The sequence below is a fragment of the Camponotus floridanus genome, unplaced genomic scaffold (genome assembly GCF_003227725.1).
Source record: "Camponotus floridanus strain SB8 unplaced genomic scaffold, Cflo_v7.5 scaffold346, whole genome shotgun sequence".
NCBI lineage: Eukaryota > Metazoa > Arthropoda > Insecta > Hymenoptera > Formicidae > Camponotus > Camponotus floridanus.
This window is the reverse complement of record NW_020229488.1, coordinates 18,752-39,356: the sequence shown is the minus strand read 5'-3', so window position 1 is coordinate 39,356 and position 20,605 is coordinate 18,752. Positions and strand designations below refer to the sequence as shown.

Here is a 20,605-nt window from a genome sequence, read left to right as displayed (position 1 = left end):
ATATTATATTAAATTATATTTTAAATTATATTAAATTATATTATATTAATTATATATTAAATTATATTTTAAATTATAATTAGAAATTATAAAATTATAATTTATAAATAAAATATGCTAGGAAAATTTATCAGATAGGAAAGTGTTTTTATAATATCAACAATTTTTCTTCCCATATTGTGTGATGATCCTTCATTAATAATAATCACTATTAGATTTGAATTACTCATAATAAAAATGTAGTACAAATTAAAAATCAAGAATCTTCAAATTATTTCAAAATTTCTTAAAATATATAATTATAATTTAAATAATACACGGTAATAAGAGTAGGGAAACAGGAAATTGATCTTTCGATAAAATCTTCGAAGCATATATTAATGCAGGCGTGAGTACATCGCAATAATGTCTTTACGTAAATCGAGACGAACTAGGACTGAATTTCGAAGTTTCACGTTATGAGGAGAGTCCATAGAAGAGGGTGATTTAAAGTTAATTGGAGAGCGGCGACGCAGCGGCGAGGGGTATAGAGGAATAAATTGCGAGTCGACGAATCAGGGGATTGGTGTATTCCGACGGTATTCCGGATTAAGTCGTTCGGTTATATGCCGTTTACATTGCGTCCCGGCAGTCTCTCCCGAATCATTCGAGGGAATTGCTTAATTTTAAGAAAGTTCTCGGTAGGTTTACCAAGTTGGACTTTGACATCCGACCAACGGAATCGAGGATGCGTCGTTGAACGTCCAACTTACAGTCTGCAATTTTATTGCTTCCAAAAATATAAGAAAATTTAATTACAAAAATAAAATTTGCCGAATGTTCACCAAAAAGTATATATTAATAATAAATAAATTATTATTTAAATAATCTCCAGAGATTCTAAATTATAATATGTATATATAAATAATTGAAATTATATTCTTTATAAGATTTTCTTAAACAAATATATCATCCTTTTCGATGAAACAATTCTTCTGTGATTAAAGAAAATTTTTAATCTTGAATAAAATTGTCCTAAAAAACACTCAAAAAAGATTTCTCCATTTTTTTGGCCGAATAAAATATTGAAAGTTAAAAAGTTTCAATTATACTAGATAATTAAACTGTATGAAGAAAACTCACAAGAAATATAATATAATTATATTATATAATCATATACGTAAAATTATTAGAATGTTCATATGATCAATAATGAGAGACGCGAATGTGAAAACTAAAAAGTCCTTCGTATCGCTGGAAATAACGATTTAAGATTTCAGTCGCATAAATCGTTAGAGCCGTACATATGAGCAAACGTTAAAGGTCGAAAAAAAATTGATGCCCACATGTGTGCTCGGATGAATACGAGCGGCTTTGCAAAATGGCAACGGGTCCCGCTGGGCTCGATACGTACGTCCGGAATTCACTGGTGTTCGACATGTCGTTGAGTCGAAGCCAAGAGGAGTTGGCGGGGGGTTCACAGCTGCGCAGTCTACAGGGGGTTAGTGTTCTCTCCCACCCAACGACTGTTGCAGCCCCCGTTGGAGCACCGGAGGCACCTCGTTATCACTGATTCTTTCTTCTCGTCTTTCCTTTTCCAACCTAAATCCCTTGAGCGATCGGCTGCCTTCATAATCACACTATAAACTCGTTTCCAGCATGAAGAATTGAATACGCGACGCGTAATTTGTGTCAATAATAAAACAATTGTCTTATAGCATGCATATCGAAAGCGTGCATATGCAGAGGCACGTCAGCTTTTAATTTAACGACATTGGTTCAAACGCGACATCAAATATTATCATTTTTGCATAAGGCTTCATATATAACATTATTAATTTTTTTTACTCGATAATATCAAGATTCTGAATAACCGTGCATGTAAATTCGAACATGCGAATGTTAAACTTTTTAGCTGAATCGCGTAGTACCGTAAATCCGACATATAATCGTAAACGTGACACAACGCGAACCAGGGAGCGACTAATTGAGCTCGTAACCCACCTTTCCGCGCACTCGAATGAAGATACATAAATTCTGACAAGCATCGTTTCAACATACGTACACATGCTGCTTGCTAAAGCTGTGCTCGTTTCATATTTTAGGCGTAGTGTGTCTTCCATGTTCTCTCCTTACAATGGTTGAGTAATTCGAGATCATCGACCTCCGTAACGACGATCGGTCACTGACGATCATAATAGTCGCGCTGGAATAATGAGTTGGATAAAAGTCAGGGAAACAATTGCCTCACCATTGTCACTTCGCGGCCCATTCAGACCACCCTACTGGCTTTCGTCACGTACGTTTTTTCCAAGGGAACTGCAAACGCGAGACCAGAATTGCAAATTTTTGTAATATCCCAAATAAAACAACAAGGTTCCGAAAAAATTATGCGGAGAATAGAATTCTCTGTATACGATTTTAAGCGATCACTTGGACACTTAAAAACTTAATTTATAGTATAAAATACTTACATAATAACATCTTTAGAATATGTCATTTATTTGTACTATATATATTCTTCGAATTTAATATTATTATATAAAAATAAATATTTAAATTATTATTTAAATAAATTTTGATTGGTCGACTTTGTACATATTTGCACATTTCACACAATATTTTTGCAGCATTTTTTTCATCATGTTTCTAACCATCTCCACTAAACCGGTTGAGACAATGAGCGACAAAAAAGGGGTTTTGCGTGGCGCAAGGCGAACATACACAAATGCACGAGGGTGTATACCGCTTCCGCTCTCGTCATTCAATCGCGATCTCGATTTTCGAAAGAAGAATGGACCATAAATCCGATACCCGGAGACGACGTTGCAAAGAGGAGCCAGGCACCGGTGCCGGAAGTCTCGCGTGCCATTTGCCTCGTACGATATACTTATACGCGTCTTCGGGAATGGTAAGATGAATAGAAATCTCCTTGAGTGGCGCGTGCCGACTGTCACCGGGAAACAATATACTGATGTGAGAGAAACAGCATCACCAGCAACTTCGAGCTGTTATACAGCAAATTTGATTAGCTATCACTGTTCTAAATGAATTAATATGAAAAGATATACCATCGTATAAATGTCTTTAACAAAATGCCCTAATAATAAACACTTTTATATAATTTAAGTATATGTTAGTTATAGAAATAAATTTTTTCCTCATCTATTATTTTCAACATTATAAAATAACACTACAATGAAAATGTGAATTTTAAATATTATTAGATTAAATTGTCTTGTAATTTGAAATTAATTTGTTGTAAAAACGCTTGATTCTTAGATTTTAAAATCCTTAACTTCTTCTAGATCGTAAAATTCAGAAATTTTTATATATAAATATGTGGTAAATATTTGTATATTAAATTTTTAAAGTTTCATATAATTTTTTATTTTTTATTAATAACTGTTGTAAATAAAAACATTTTGTCGCAAATTTTACTACTTAATTGAGTAAAACACGAGAGCTTATGGAACTCTTTATTTCATGAGGATAAAAACCGAGTGGTCGAGACGCATCGTAAGATAGTTTGAATCGAGGATACTTCAATCTCGGAAGGTGTTCGATGATCGATTCGAGTAGTCGCGGGGACTTTCAATAGCATGGCTTAGTTGCCGAGGAGTGTGTTACTGGCGGATTTGACGTGCTTATCAATGGATCACCGACGTAATAGGCTGCATGCACCCTAAATCGAGCACATAACTGATAAGGAAGCAATAGCCGTGACGATATTTGCGTGCGGTTATTTACATTGTATAATCTTGGAAATACGAAATAGTTCTACGAATAGACATCACTAAATCTTGTGTATATAGTATGTCATGTATATAAAATAATTAATAAGAATTGATTTTTTCTTTTTTACAACCACGTGACATAATGTTAAAAAGTTATTTCTAGAGAAAATGAGTTATTTATATGGGCCATTTTATCTCTTTCTCAAAATTATATATATATATATATATATATATATATATATATATATCAGATTATATATATATATATATATATAATCTGATCAGATTAGTGGTCTGATCTGATAAGATTTCACATTAAATAGAAATATTTTTATCCCCAATTTTTCTGCGTTTCTTAATTTTTACTAAAGAATTAATAAATAGGAAATCTTTTTAATTATTAATTCTCTCTCATATAAACACATATAATGAAATATACATTTATAATATTTTAGTTAAAAGCAATTTATTTTTATATGTATTATATATAAATAATTATAGAAGAAATTATTGTGTGTAATAATTTATGTAAATTGGAAAACTTTTTAACATAAAAAGAGGGAAAGAGAGAGAAAAAAAAGAGATTACACAAGTATAGTCTTGAATAAATTTATAATAAACTTGAATTTTTTTAGGATATTCTTTGTTCCATTGAAGGGGAGTTCAATCATTTCCGAAATGTTCTTTAATGAGAGACATTAATCATCGTCACGATGATACTCTAATGTCCCTCGATACTTAATCTCTCACTCTTTTTTGAAATAAGTACTCGGGCGATTTCAACGGGACGAAGTGCCAGAAAGAACTGGTCCGATGGCTGCCATCTGCCACCCCCAAACGCCGGGGCTTTCTACCGTCGGTCTCAGAAGCTCGAAACTCTCTCGCGAGTGGCTTGGACGGCTCAATGCCTTTAACCGTTCTGCTAACCGCCCCTGAGAAATCACCCCTCTTACCATAAGGCTTTATTCTATCACGAACCAATGTGCACGGCGCTTTTCATACAAGATTATATAGGATATTGCACGTTAAATGTCACATTTAACTCCTCAGGCTATGTCGTCAACTTGCCAAACATTGAAGAAATTCTACGAAAATGATTTAAACGGAAATATATTGCAGGAAGAAAATGTAAGTTTCTGACGAAATTGAAAAAATTTTTTAAAGAGAAATATTTTTTTCATCGATTTATACTTGTTTCAAATTACATACTATAGTAATAAGATCCGGAAACTGATTATTTTTTAAGTCTACATGTTCATATATAGATATATCGATATTGATGTCGACAAAAGAAACTACACACATATTCATTAATCTATCAAAAAATAGAACATGTTTTTGAATATTTAACAAATAGAATTTTTTTGCGAATCACCATGTCTCTATTATTCGACGCAGTATTTTTCGGGTCTGCCAGCGATTTGACTCGGACGAAGCCGTAAATCGGTGTCAAATTGTCGGGCAAATAGAGGGCGGGAACGAGCCGGGCGACGTAAAAAGGCTTTATGTACAGCGTATGGCTCCTTGGTCGTTCCCCCCAATTCAGATCCATGCTGAGGCGAAAGCAGCTGGCTCGTTTTGTGAATTCCATTTGAATAATTTCTGGTCGTCGTGGCGCGTGCCTCGTCGAGACCATCCACATCTTCTCTTGAACTCTCGCGCCAGGTTGGTCTTTCCTACAGTATCGCAGCTTCCATTGGTCCGTCTTACGAGGAGACACGTGGCCGGATGTCGTTGTACATGTTCCATGCGCATTTCCGTTCGTCTCGACGGAATAATACCGTCTCGTCTCACACTGCAACTCCATCTCCTTCGATCGGTACTCCTTTGTCCGTCCTAGCAGTCCTTGCAGCCTCGAAGTTCACGCAAAGGCGTGTCTCGAGATTCTGAGAGTGTTGTAATTCCTTTATTGATGCAGGGGCATCCAGTTTCGTTCACTGTTAGCGACTGTTTAGTCGGAATCTTATAAAAAAAGTCAAAAAGTTCTTATTAAATCCTAAGGGTATTTGTCTGTTGTATGTTTCTTTATGATTTCGAGAAAAAATTTGTTTCTCTTATTTTTTGTAATAATTTTCACGCTCTTGATCTCACACCACAAAAATTCGTAAACTGTAAAGCTTTTTTTCTCTAACTGTTATCAAATTCAATTGTGATTTCAGGAGGGGAGTCCAAGGAGCGGCGACAGGGTAAGCCTATAATCAAAGTGACCACTCGACAATTTATGTGATAAATGGCGGAGGGTCGAAGGGGATGTGGTCTACGTCGGCGGAGGTGAGAAGTTTATTTAAGACCAAATCATCCTTCGTCGATTAAGGTAAGAGAGGGTGCGTGCACGGGATGACAGTGAGATTGCTGGGACGAAAGGGGCGGATGAGGTCGGTACGTGTTATTGCTTGTATTGTGGTACGGCCCCTCGAGCAGCCAGCAGGGGTTGGTTTTAGTCGGCAAACTCTCCCCGGAGATTTCAAACGTCTCGTTGCCCTCAAACGGAATGGTGGGATGCGGATTTTGGGCGACAGCAGCTACTTGTCGGCCAATACGAAGACAACGCTATCGAATTCGCTACGCGAACGTAAATTCTTCCTCTCTCTTCCTCTCTTTCTCTTTCTCTATGCCCAGTTAAATAGCAATTTTCAACCATTATAATAAATATTGGAAACTATTCGCACACATACGCAATACACAATATCCGTTATAAAATTTTGTGAGTATAAAATTTTTGGAACAATAAGACTCTCATTGACAGCAAAGAGGAAGACTTTTAGAATTTTTACTTTTTGAAACATAATTATAAAGTATTAATTTATAATTTTTATTTCTTTTTTTATAAATTCTGTAAAAAATTTAGCGTATAATTTATACTGCAATATAGGGACAAATATATTTTAATGCACATAAAATACTGTTCAATCTTAAGTAAAAAATTCAAAATAGGATACAGAAAAAAAAGAAGAAACGCAAGAAAATAAAGAATAAAAAACTTATTTTAAATCAAGAATTTATAAAGGTTCAGTTTAAAGACGTTTTGTACCTATTTTCAAAATATTGAGAAAATTGTACAGAATGTCCTTACATACGTTTAGAATCTTCAGTACAATTTTTAAATCGATTCACTAAAACGTTCACAAGTTATAAGGATTTTAATTTGCACCGAATTAACATGTGTTCTTATGGGAAACGTATAATTACGTCGATTCAAATGACAAAAATACATGGAAATAATATTCAGAATTTGTTTAAAATTTGCAAAAGTTTAGATACAGAGGAAACATTTGATCAAATAATATTATACAAGTACTAACCGGTTAAAAAGATATTAAATATAATGAAGTTAGCCATGTATCTGTTACAAGGCGAAATTCTCTGCCAAAAGTTAATCATTTCGATTAAAAAAATTCGGAATGTTTTAGTAAAAATGCAATAAATATTAAAAAATACATCTCTGCACTGCAGCTAACTAAATTGTAATATTCCACACAATTTCTCATACTCAAAATACACCAAAAGTGGGTATTCGTCAATATTGATTTTCAGCTACTTTTTGCTGGGATTGTACATACAAAACATCCTTAAATTTTAAGATTCTATCTAAAGAAGAAGTTACAAATCACGGGCTATTTCATTCCCTTTTTCTAACCATCTCGTAAACAAATTCATTATAGATTTCAGTAACTTAAACTAATCTCTAAATCTCAAGATGCATATAGTCTAATAATTTATGTTCTGCGGCTTACATGAAAATGTATCATAAATATTTTTCCAAGTTGTAACATCCCGCTTCGCACCTTTCCGACAGGTCCTGCCGGTCCGAAATTTCCGACGATCCTCGTTTGCATTAATTATCTATTACGTATCCTTCGTCGCGCGTAATTGCGGATGCACACGCATCGGCCGGACCGGACACTCGCACGCACTCGCGTACATATATACGCGCACACGAGCATTCACGCGCGATCCCCGCGCGTATATCTCGTTATATCAATCTTGTTAAGTGAGCAATGCATATGCTTACGCCGCCGGAGAGTTTTCGACGAATTGCGAGTCGCGGCGGGGGCGTACAATGCCCGCGCTGACCATTACGCATTCTTTTTATGCATATGTATGCATATCGTATGCGCACGCGGGCGGACGGACGCGGAACGGAACGAACGGAACGCCAGCCACCGCACCGGTGGCGAGAGACCGGATATAAACACCTGCCCATCACGCGGCCTTTATGGCTTGGGTCCGGGCGTATCCACGTGTTGGTGAGACTTTAACTTTTTTAACGGGGGAGTATAGGGAAAATTTATTGCCGAAGGTGTCACTACGAGCATTTATGACCCGGTGCTCGTTGATGATACCCAATTAGAGGCCAACACAAAGCTGAACATTGTTGTCACAATTTAAGCATATATGGTATATCGAAATCCGTCGTGTAGCTGACGGAAAAGATTATCGACCGACGAACGCGAGTGTCACTGTTGCTGCAGTTACGGATGTTTATGGGCAATGTAATGTGTATGAGCTTAAAGTTGAATTCAGGACGAATTCTTAACACGTTGTGACAGCTGCCGGAATGATGCGCGAATAAGTGATAACTATCGCGAATAGGGCACAAGAAATATCGCGATATGAACAAATAAATTAATAAAGAGTAGCCTGCATTCCCACTATTTACACACTCACTCGTATTTATCGCAATACATTTTTCATCTTTTTATTTAACATAATATTCCAAACGATATATGTATAATAATTTTACTTGAGCGATATAAAAAAATGTGATATTTTTTTATTAAAAATAAAGAGGAGGGAATATTATATCTTTCTTATAAAAACTATTTTTATATTATACATATAATTGTTACTATTTCTAAAGATGAAAATTTTTTAATTTTTGTATTTTAAGAGAGAAAAAAAGAACAGAATTTTTATATAATATTATCATTAGATACGCAACGCTCATCTTGCCATTTATACGTAAAAATCTCAATGACATGAAACTTCATCCAGTTTTAAAAAGCACTCACTTCCTGAGCAGCCAATCTTATCTGATGTCAAGAACTGATTGATATCTCGATATAGCTTGGAGAAGGGTGGTTCGAGTCTCATCTGCTATAAACCACCCCCATCGGCTTTATGAACTGCACGTAGGGTAATGCTGAACATTTAGTGCCTGGAAGGTAGGTACACATTTAATCATAATCTAATATTTAAAAGGTAATTTCACGGCCTGTTTACTTCGTGCAATCCGCCTACCCTCGCATCACTTCATTCTCTTTCCCCTTCGTAATACACGCTATTTCAACCAACGCTAAAATATGGGAATCGCGTTTTCATAAACGGTACCACTTCTCACGGTTTCCATCAATATCGTCTTCACGTGGGGACACGTGAACTATATTACATATTACATCTACAATTTGAAACTTATTTATAGGATTTTATGGATGAATTAATAGTTTTTCAATATTATACAAAAAATTAAAATTAAAAATTTGTAACAATAAATTTGACGATTTTCTATATTTCATTTAAGATAACAAAATTTTCAAAATTACTAAATAATTTCTCTCTATTGTACAATTAACATAAATTCACTTAATTGGCAAAATGAAAATATTAAATGAAAAAGTTTTATTCAATGTTACTTTATTTAAAAGAGAAAACTTGATGAATATTTCTTTATCACTTGTCCACTTCAAGCATCTCTATTTTCTTGTGCATACAGATAAAAAATAGTGATAATTATGTGCCATGATTGAACAATTTCATCAAGATCATTATAATTACCGCTTAAATCTGCTTAATCCAATTACACATGTCTTTAATATACTCTTTTGATCTTTACAATTTCTTTACAAAATTGTTTTCACAGTATGCTAAACTATAATTATCACAGTTATACACCAAGACATATCAAGACGGAGAAGATGTTTGTACCAGGGGAGACCAGGCATCATGAAAAGAGGTGGAAATACTAGATATTGTGTCCACGTGGCCGGATAATGAAAAACGTAATGTATTCGTTTAACGCTCATAAACAAGCGAATGGGCATTGTTATTATCGCGGGTGAGCCATTGCGATTAATCGCCTGCCGTTGATTCATTCCGCTTAATTTATACGCAAATTATACCCGGTCGCCCTTTCGGTGCTCAGTGAATAAGCATGAACTTCCGGTGTGTCCGTGCACCTCGGTTTCGTTCTACGGTATGCTCGCACAACCCCACTCCCGCGAACTTAGAACGCATTACCTACCGGAAAGTAATCGCGTATTAGCAACAATAAGGTGTACAAGTTATTCCGAGATCGGGAAATGTATATTTTATGATAATGTATGTTAATTATCGTCTACGCATCTTGCTCGCGCGAGTTATCGAGTAGATTATCAGCTAAACCGTTACCGTCAGCTAGGTGGTGACAATGAGCTCTGCGCCCCTGATAATAAGATAATGAATAATTAATAGAATCTTGATGAAAGATTTTGTCCAAATTAAAATATCATTATTCGAATAATCCATCGAAAGTTTTATATTTGTTAAATGGCAATGTTTAATTGCACAAGTAAATGAGAATATTTGAAAAATTTTTTAAACTATCGAAGGATATGAAAAATCATTGTATACTCTACTATAAAAAAATTATAATTATTAAAACTTAGAATATAATCCCTCGATACTTGTAACTTGTATTAATATAAGCAAACATATATCATTAATACAAAAATGAGAAAAAAGTATAATCTTTAAGACTTGCAAAATCAAATATGACGCGAATTATCTTCGAATGGAATTTCAGACAATACTAATCAGCAGATTAATATATCTTGTACTGAAATGTTATTAACAACTGATAAATTTTAGAGAGAACTGCTTTGACGAAAATCTCACTTGAGTATAAGATGCGACCTTGCTTGAATTTCTTCGTTTCCTATCTTTCCACTCGAAATATCGTGTAAAGTCTCGCCATGCTAGAAAGGTGATCGCAAGCCGATCTGAGATCGCATTATCACGTTAGCCGCAACTACTAATTACCGAGTACCCCGTACTATCTCGATTACTTTAATTAACTGACCGCTTCGAATTAACGCACACTAATCGGCGGCTCGTACACAAATGTTCAACGATGCATATATACGTGGTGTACGCGCGCGCACTCATGCGAAACGTGTCACCAATTTGCCACTTTAATTTTTCACAAGTGCAAGTCCATAAGAAGATGACCTGGCTCGTTGTTCACCGCATATCTCGCATGTGCGATCGATCCCCCGCAATATGAAACCCCAGCGGATAATTATATTTTCATCTCCCCGTCGCATTACGATCCTATCTAAATGCGTAATGAGCACGCCTAACGAGGACAGAGTTATTACACGAATATACATATATCTATAATTATTTATTACACGATACGTACACACTACCATCGCGACCTATCGTTTAATTATGAGCAAGCATTTAATTTGCGCGAGTGCAATTTTTTTTACCTACGATGCAGCGAAAAGATGCGACTATGTTGATATCTTTGAAATATTACTCTCATAAAGAAATGAAATAATGAGCGATAAAAAGAAACGTTTGTAAAATTCATTATTTTCAATTATACACAAACGGAGAATAATATATATAATTACACAAGATTAAATTTTTTAGAAGATGCATATAATTACAATGTAAAGAAAAGTAAATATATTTTTTCAAAATGATTTGAAAATACAAATATTTATATTATATAAAAGAAAAGAGCTTTTTTTTAACATCATAGTTTATTTTCTCTCTTTAAATATCATAGTTTGTCTTCTAAAATCATATAAATTTATCATTATTAACGTTTAATTTATGAAAATAAATAATCTATCGATTAAAAATATTTACAGGAAATTTTTTCCATTCGAAAAATAATTCCATAATTTATGTGATCTTTTAATCAAAATTTCAGTTATATTCAGCTCACGAATAAACCATTAAGTAAGATAATTCATGTTTCGAGTAAATGGCTATTTCCGAATCACATAGTTCAAACTCTTTTCGTGTCGTAGACCGTCTTAATGCGCGTTAAATTGCGTTATGTCTACTTATTAGTCACGGCATAAGCAGGCTGCGTGCAACGTTGAAAAGGCAATCGTGTAATACGTCATAATTTCCATAGCGTGACTGGACACTCCTCCGGTACACCTTCACCATTCTTGCTTCGTTAATACACACGTACAAAGACTGAGTTTTATTTTTATGGCCCCTTGTTTGCTTATCATTTATTTTATTTTAATTAGATTTTATTAGTAAAAAACCGATAGTTAATAATATATAATTTTATACAGTATATTCAAATTGCAAATCAATTGCATCTTATATTTTATATTATCTTAGTTATACATACTACAATTGTTTCATATCATATCTTAATTATACATATAATGATATATATAAGATAACAAAATAAATATTTTTAAGAATAACTAGAAGAATTAAGAAATAGAAGAGTTATGAAGAGAGTAAGAAAAGAAGAGTTAAGAATAATTAGAAGAACAAGTCATTTTATTAAATTCAACAGAATACTTTTAAAAATTCAGTTCTCTCTCTCTCTCTCTCTCTCTCTCTCTCTCTCTCTCTCTCTCTCTTTCTCCTAAAAGTAATATATAATAATATATAACATGAAGCAGATAATACGAGTGTTCATTACCCAGTGCTATATCATCCATCTGTATATAATTTTCGCAAACTGCGGAAATGATAAACTTCATTAAAACTTAAAGATCATTAAGTTCTCTTAAAATTGCATGTATGATGCATAAAAAAATTTTCATATAATCCACATTCTTGCATTTTTATCGTGAATTTCTCTTCCGTTCGTTACAATTCTTTAATCAGCTATCAACACATTACAAATTATATAGTTTGCAGATTTATCTATACATACTTCGATAGAATCATTTGTCACGTATCAGATACGCAATGTATTTATAGTATTTACTGATCAAAAATCTAAAATCGACCGTTTAATTAATTTTATATAAATATATACAAATATATATATATATGTATAAAGAAGGTATAATCGAAATGATTTTTGTCGGGCATGTGAGCGATTTCTCTATAATATGGATACGAGCCTTTAATATGAGTTAAATCCACTTCACAATGAATTTTTCAACATTCCATTTGAAAAATATTGTACAAATTATCAATCTGTCCAGATATCACACTAAATTTGATTAGTCGAACAATGCAATAGTTATCACGATTATATTTTAGTACTATCTTCAAAAATGTAATAAAAATATTTGTCACATGAATATCTCGCACTTTGCGATTATGGCGTATTTATAACAGGTTTTACAAAAATAAGAGAAAAGGAATAATGAGAGAAAATTTATTCACGCAACTCGATATCGAGAAAGAAAGAAAGATGAAGAAACCTCGCGATTGGCATTACGAAAAAACGGTATAGGTGAGGGTGCGACGATAAATCAAGATAAACTTATGATAAACAAATTAGTCGGTGCGCTGCTGCCCCTTACCGGTGTTATTGTCTATCGTATATCTCCGTACAAATTACCAGCCGTCCTGAACACCGCGGGCTAACTACTGCTCTTGAGTGGTCTTAGTGTTGCGCACATGTATGGGGGTGTAAGGATATTCGAGGGGTAACTCGGAATTAATGTACCACTTCCTCTCCTCTCCACCTCGTACATCGAGTTGGAACAGTTTTTCTAACTCGAATGTTCCAGAGCTATTAAATAAATAAATAAATAAATATATATATATATATATATATTAATTTAAAAAATTAGGCGTAATTTTTCCTGTTTTAATTTGTTATTACTCGAAATGAAAAAAATTTTACAAAATGGACTTTAAAGATCTGATAATACTGCATAGATATAATAGTGCAAAATAAAATATAAAATTTTTACTCAAAATAAGTCCGTCTAAAATTCTTTAAATGTATCTCTTTTTGAGAATCTGTTATATTTATAATCTTGAAATTAAATTTGCCAAAATCATTTTATCTTGTTAATTCAAATTACGAAAAGTTGTCTCAATATTAACAAAATTTCTTTAATTTGCATTCATTTGCATTATTTACTTTAAGAAAGATAAGTGGCACTTTTGATGTCATATAAATAAATTAAAATTTAAAACAAACCGTTGTTAGCCTGTCAATCATATCAATCCTGAAAGATTACTCTCCCGCTTGCTTCTTAAAACCAATCCTGAACTGTACGATAACGCAGCGTTGGCAGGAACGTTCCGGCGCGGAGAAGAAGCTAATTTTTTAAAGAGCACAACGAAAAGAGGGTTGCGAACAGGCGAAACGACCCCGTGCGCGTTTACCTTGTCCTACTCGTTCTTCGCCTCTTCGTCTCACACTCGCTTCCTCTCGATTCGATCGCGCGTGCACGCAAGCTGTTGGAGGAGTCTCGGCTGCCAGCTCGTATTTCTCGCCCTCCAACAAGATACCAACCACCTTCGGCCCCATCCTCGACACCGTGTGTCACGCACACACGACGTCCCACAGACACGCTCGTACGTGTGTCCCACCTACACATGAGGCCACTGTATAACCGACAGCCACCCGTCGGCCGCGAGCGAGCGTTGCAAAGTGCTATCTGGCTAACCATCTCACTGATCCTTGGCCCGAGACGACGAGCTTCACGCGAGTTGAGAGGAAAGGCGAGCGGGGTGATAATGGGGTGGAGGTCTCTAAGTCACGGATAGCTTGAAACAGCACGAACTTTAAGTTTCACGTTTTTCACGTTTCACATATTCCACTATATTTACAGTATTGCGCCCATCAATCGCAAGTTTTTTTTATTGTGCAAGAGTTTGAAGACGCATGGAATAAACATACTCTATCATAATAATATCAAATATTATGCTATAATATTATATTATAACATCCGTAAGGAATTTACAAAAGAACAAAAAATTAGAGAAAATATGAAAAATTAAGAAAAGGATGATAAAAATGATAAGAATAAAAAATAATATTATATGTATATATATAATATGGTGCATTAAATATACGAAATAATTCAGAAATTAAAAAATTTTAAATACAAAATCGTGCCACTCAATATTATTGTCACTTGTTGAATAAATGCATTCCTTAAAATTATTAATGCAGAATTAAACTTCAAAATGTTACATTGTTTATATTGCTGGGAAGTATCTAAAGACAAATATTTGCGCTTTACACCAATTTAAAATATATAAAGAATATATTATAGCAAAATTGCAAAAAAATTATGCCACTGAAAATATTATTTGAACTAATCATCGCTGTAATTCTTGGCACAAAACAAAGTATCGGTGAAAAATAATTGGAAATATATAATGGAAAGATAAGAAATTGCAAAACTTAAGTACCACGTCTGCGGGTAATGATTTCTGTCCCTTCAACGTTCGCGCATATTCAGAATACTTTGGTTACTCTTTCGGTTCGCGTGATCACCCCGAACTTCATCGCTGCGCATCATTTCTCATGGAAATCACTCAATGAAAAGGCATTTCGCGAGGGGTAGCGCCGCCGCCATCAGGAGACAAGTTTCCCAAATCGGCGATATCTTTAATCAACAAAACGCGTCAGTTTATCAAGATCAGAAACAATGTTTCGCACAAGGAAACAATGATTTAAATAATTTAAATGATTTAAATTAACGCAGCATGATATTCGTTGCCAAATATAATTGACAAAACTTAAAGCTCCTTAAGAAAACAAAAAGATTTTTCGATGCTCAGTTCAATTTTTTAATTGTAAGTTTCATCGGAAATTTACGATATATCTCTTAATTCTATGTACAACATAAAAATATCACTAAGCTCTTTTTTAATTCTAAACTCTTCTCTCAACTTTTTCTCTTCTAAATAAATCTCATTTATCATTTATTATTTACTTTCAAATTTTAAATAGTATTATATGATAAAAAGTTATTTATCCGTGTATACACGCGTATATCATTTTAACATTTTTTAGAACACGTTGCAATGAATTTCATGATAGAAACGATAAATGTCTATTTTTAAGCGTGATAAAAATTTCCCATTGATTGCGTATGACAGTTACATAACACTCATATCCGTTGTATGTACTTACATAACCGAAAAGTTGTGTCTATTCGTCAAGAAAAAAGCCTGAGGATAATTGTACAATAAGAAAGCCCGTCCGCGACGTCCGGTAAGACCCAAGACTACGCGGGGCCTCTCCTCAAATATTAGCGGAGGATATCGGGGTCTCCCTTTTGAACCGGAATCCCCGAAATTTCTATAGCGAATAATCGGAGACAGCTGGCTCGATGCGAAATCAAGTAGCGTAATAATGCCCGAGACTTCACAACGGGGAAAATAAAGCGAGAAAGGAAGTCGCGGCGGTTCTATTGAATTCGAGGACGTTCTCGCGCTCTCCAACGTATGTTAGTTGCGTGGGGGGATTAAATAAAATTTTACTTTTAGTTCAAGTAACAATATCCGTATGTTCTATAGTTTAATTTTAACATCCTATTATTATATTATCGCATCGTAAAGATCCTGCTGGACAATAATAATGTTCAAAATTTTTAAAATCTCTAGGAATTTATATATTTTTTTCTTTAATTATAAATAAATAAATTCATTCTTTGCAACAGTTATATTTTATATCACTCAGTTTCCAAGAAATTGTTGTCCATCGTGAGTTGAACATCCGACGGTGAATACTCGGCTCAACTAATTAAGCAAAAATTAAGATTAAGCAATCTTCGAGCGCGAAATTTTATTCCACTTAGTTCGCAATAAAACATAAAATAAAGATGGATACTTAACACAGTCGAACATAATTGGGCGGCTTGACCAGTAAAATGATATCAAGTTTTTCGGTCAAGCCGGTCGTATCTCAGCGTTGGCAATTAATGCCATGGCGTGTCGCCTCGTTTTAACACCGGCGAACGAAATGATACAGCACGCTCGATAAATATGCTAATCGTACACTCTTAAAGTTCGCTATTCAGCCGCTGTAGATTCGTCAGCTGCGCTCATAATATTAAATGACAAATTTGACATGTATCCGCAATGCGCGAACGAAAATTCCATCCAAAGATTCCAATCCATCCGTCGAAATCGCGCGATATCGAAGAAATTACAATACAACCATTCGATATAAGTTATTTGACACATTTCTATTGCATTTAAAATAAGAAACTTGACGCTTCCTTTTTAATCAAAACTACGTTTATGTAAATAATAAGAAAGAGTTGTTTTTTTAAATTGCGATTCAAAATTATTTAACAAAATTATTTCCATTAACAATAATAAAAAGAATATTAATTTCAATGAAACTAATAGCTAATTAAAACTTTTAAATATTGGAAAAATTTCAAAAATTTACGCGGTTTGAAGATTTCAAAAATTCAAAATCCTAAATTTTTAATATTTAAATCTTTTAACATCTTGAGATTTTAACTTGAAAATTTACAAAAATCTTTATTTTTTAATCTTTTGATAGAAATAAACTCAACTGATCCTTTATCATTCATGATATATCACGCTATTTTGCATTTTTTAATATTTATTCATATTACGTATTATATCGTTTTTTGGATGATGTTATACGAGCTTTAGTTTCTAATTCTCGATCCAAGAAACCTACGAAATCAGGACATGGTGGTGCAGCAGTCATCGAGACAGCTTATCTCCCGCGGGAGAGAATATTCCGACGATACAATGAATAAACAACGAAGCCGGGCGTGGTCGAGTGAGCTTGGTGAACGAGACCTTATTGGGATATTAATCGCTGTACCGAGGCGAACGTACAGCTCCGCACCGAGTGTTTGCACGAGATTTGAAGAGGCTGCAACGCGAAAAGTTGCCTTGCTTACCCTCGTCCGCCGCATCTCACCCCGCGCTTTTAAGGGCAACGAAACACTACAAGACCCCTCTCCTGGTCGTACGATGCTCGAAAGCCTTAAGTACTCGCTCGAATACTCGGATACTTCGGACACATGCTCGAACGTAGGGTACTTGGATAGGTAGCGCGTAAGTATAGGCGCGAGCAGGCAAACGAATCCTTGAAAATAATAGCTGTCGGTGATACAAAAGAGAAAGAGAGAAAGGAAGAGAAAAAGAGAACGCGCGTATTTATAAAACATGGACGGGGCGAACTAATTGTTCGTTAATTTCCAGTGGCACTCACCGCGCCGTTTCTGCTTCGCGCTTGTTTGCACCGTGTACGCTGTTTTGGATACGCGAATTGTTACGCTCCCCTTCGTGACGATTATCGAGGCGCTCTCGAATGCTAAATGTTTTTATCGCTATAATACGCGATACATTGCATAGGTATGTATCTAAATAATTACAAGAGAAAGAGATGGAGAAAGGTAGGTTGCTATATTTGTACAACACTCAGATGGACGATGTGGTTGTCGGATAATCACGTCGTTTGCACTGATATCTTCTTCTCAACATAGAAGATCACCGCGAGATAAATTCGAATCTGATGGTTAGCCATTGCATGGGCGATAAAAAAGTAAATTGGCAAAGTGATAAACTGTATTAAACTGTATTAAACTGTATAAACTGTATTAAACTGTATAAACTGTATTAAAATTCTACATAATAATGTAAATTTAAACTGTATAAACTGTATTAAAATTCTACATAATAATGTAAATTTATAAAAGTTGCATTAATGAAGATGAATAATCTGAGTATTGTAGAACTGATTCCTGTATTGTATATTGTGATAATTTATTTTGTATAAAGACTTACATTTTCTCTTTCCCATGTGTCTCTGACATCTTAACATTTCTAAATTTAAAATAATAATTATAAAAGAATAAACAATTTATTTCTTTTCATCAAAAAGTAACCGACAACTCTAATGCGTTTGTTATTTATTTTTTCCCATCTTATTTGAACACATTCAGTGATTACCCACAATATATTACATTTTCAGCACAAGAGGATAGAAAGCAATGCGACGCGACGAGCGTTTTAATCCATTTAGTACTCTCCGGATGCAGAAAAGCTATGTAACTTCGTTTTACCCGTCCATGAATTCTAGCTAATTACACCGAACCTTTGATCTCATAATCTACCCTTCGATTGATGAACTTCCATGTTCTAAACTTTGAATATGCGTACACACGAATAGGCGTTACTCTCTTTATCAGACAAGCATTTCACCATTTTGTTATTAAAGATATGAAGATATGTAGATTACATTAATATTATGCTTTGTTATCAACGTGTCCTTATGATAACAATAGATATCATAGTGATAATAATAATAATAATAATATATTTTTAGTTATATATATACATATGTATATAGAAGAAATTCTTTTTTACTCAAATAACAGAATAGAATATAAAACTCGTAAATAATCGATTGAAAGATTGAAAAGAAAAAATAATTCTTTTATACATTAATCTTATTTTATTATATTATTTTATCTTTTATATATCTATTTTATAATTAATATATAAAATTTAAATGTAAATAAAATATATACAACTAACTTCTAATATATGTCTTTAAAATTCGTAGGAACTAATATAATATTTCGCAAATCTCAAAAACTCTTAAGAAACAATTATAACTTAATGAAACATAAGTGTAATGAAAAAGAAAGAAATTTAAGAAAATGTGGACATAACATAAAAGAAATTTATACTGATTGCAGTTTATTATTAATTTTTTTCTGAAATTAAAAAAAAAATATCACTTTCTTTTAATTGTTTATACTTACAGAAATTGTGAAAAATTCGCTGTTTAATCGAACTCGGCAGCACAGCTCACACTACACAACGTTCTTCCTACCAGCCCGAACACTTTCACCGATTTCCAATTAATTGTCGAACATTTAACATTGAATATAATTCAAGTTTTGCGTAAAGTTCTCTCTTTCCCATCAGTCACATTACACGTTCTTCATATCGTCCTCAGCGATTGTACAAATTTGTCGCGAATAATTTTAAGCTATACACATCGCGACACGAATCAACGACACCAAATTCAAGAGACTCTCGTCTTCATCACAAAAATAGAGCCTCCGAGATTTGATTGTCGACACATGAATAATCAATTTTACATTATCCTGACTGTTCGTTGGCATCAAGATTCTTGATTCCAATCTTCTAATCAATTCATATTCCATATTTATGATTAACAATAATGTTCTACATTTTTATCGAATTAGTCTCTCCGTTTCATTTTTATTTACTCGTAATCATCGAGATACAAATTTGAAATCTCTTTGCATTTGATTAATTATTATTTAGGATATCGAGTTCGAAGGATCATTCTGTCTCAGGAAAACAACATTGTTTAAACATTATTATCATTGAAATCAATCATTTTTATGCGCACCAAAATACTTCCTCCACTATTTTCCCTCCTCTTTCTATTCAATTCGGCAAGTTTCACGGCAGAGAATCTTTAATCTCGAAACAGTCTAATATAATTCATTGAACTCCAATCGATGCCACACAATCCGATACACAACTTGGATCACTTCCGGGGAAACTCTAAATGTCTAAAATCGATGGATCCGATGATTTCCGATGGATGGAACGCGACGGCGACCCTGGGGCGACGGTTAAAGGCGCCTTTCGTCGCTGGTGAGGATGACGTGTGTGCGCTGCCTGCTAGCAAGCCGCGAGAAGGTTCCAGCTGCATCGTGAAGGGTGAAGGGCGAGGGAAGGTTAGCTAGTAACAACCACCACCGGCGTGGGCGGTACGATAGGCGGAGCCGACATCCATGGCCCGTTTCTCGTTGCTCGACCCATGTCACCCCGTAAAATTCTTCATCCCCACGTTTCTCGACGGGCGTTTCTCTCTCTCTCTCCCTCTCTCTCTCTCTCCCCCTCCCTCTCTCATTTGCTCTCTTTCCTACTTTTATCCATCAGGATGTCACAGCGCGGCTATTCCG

At 34.4% G+C, this 20,605-nt stretch overlaps 1 protein-coding gene across 1 annotated transcript in view; it reads right to left on the bottom strand.

The window, feature by feature from the left end:
- The window catches only part of LOC105250743 (fez family zinc finger protein erm), a 28,393-nt gene extending 8,067 nt beyond the window's left edge, over window positions 1-20,326 (bottom strand). Inside the window, exon 1 of the mRNA XM_011256995.3 lies at window positions 19,424-20,326. The gene's annotated coding sequence lies outside the window, so the exon portion shown is untranslated. The remainder of the gene's footprint in view (window positions 1-19,423) is intronic.
- Window positions 20,327-20,605: the final 279 nt, after the last annotated feature.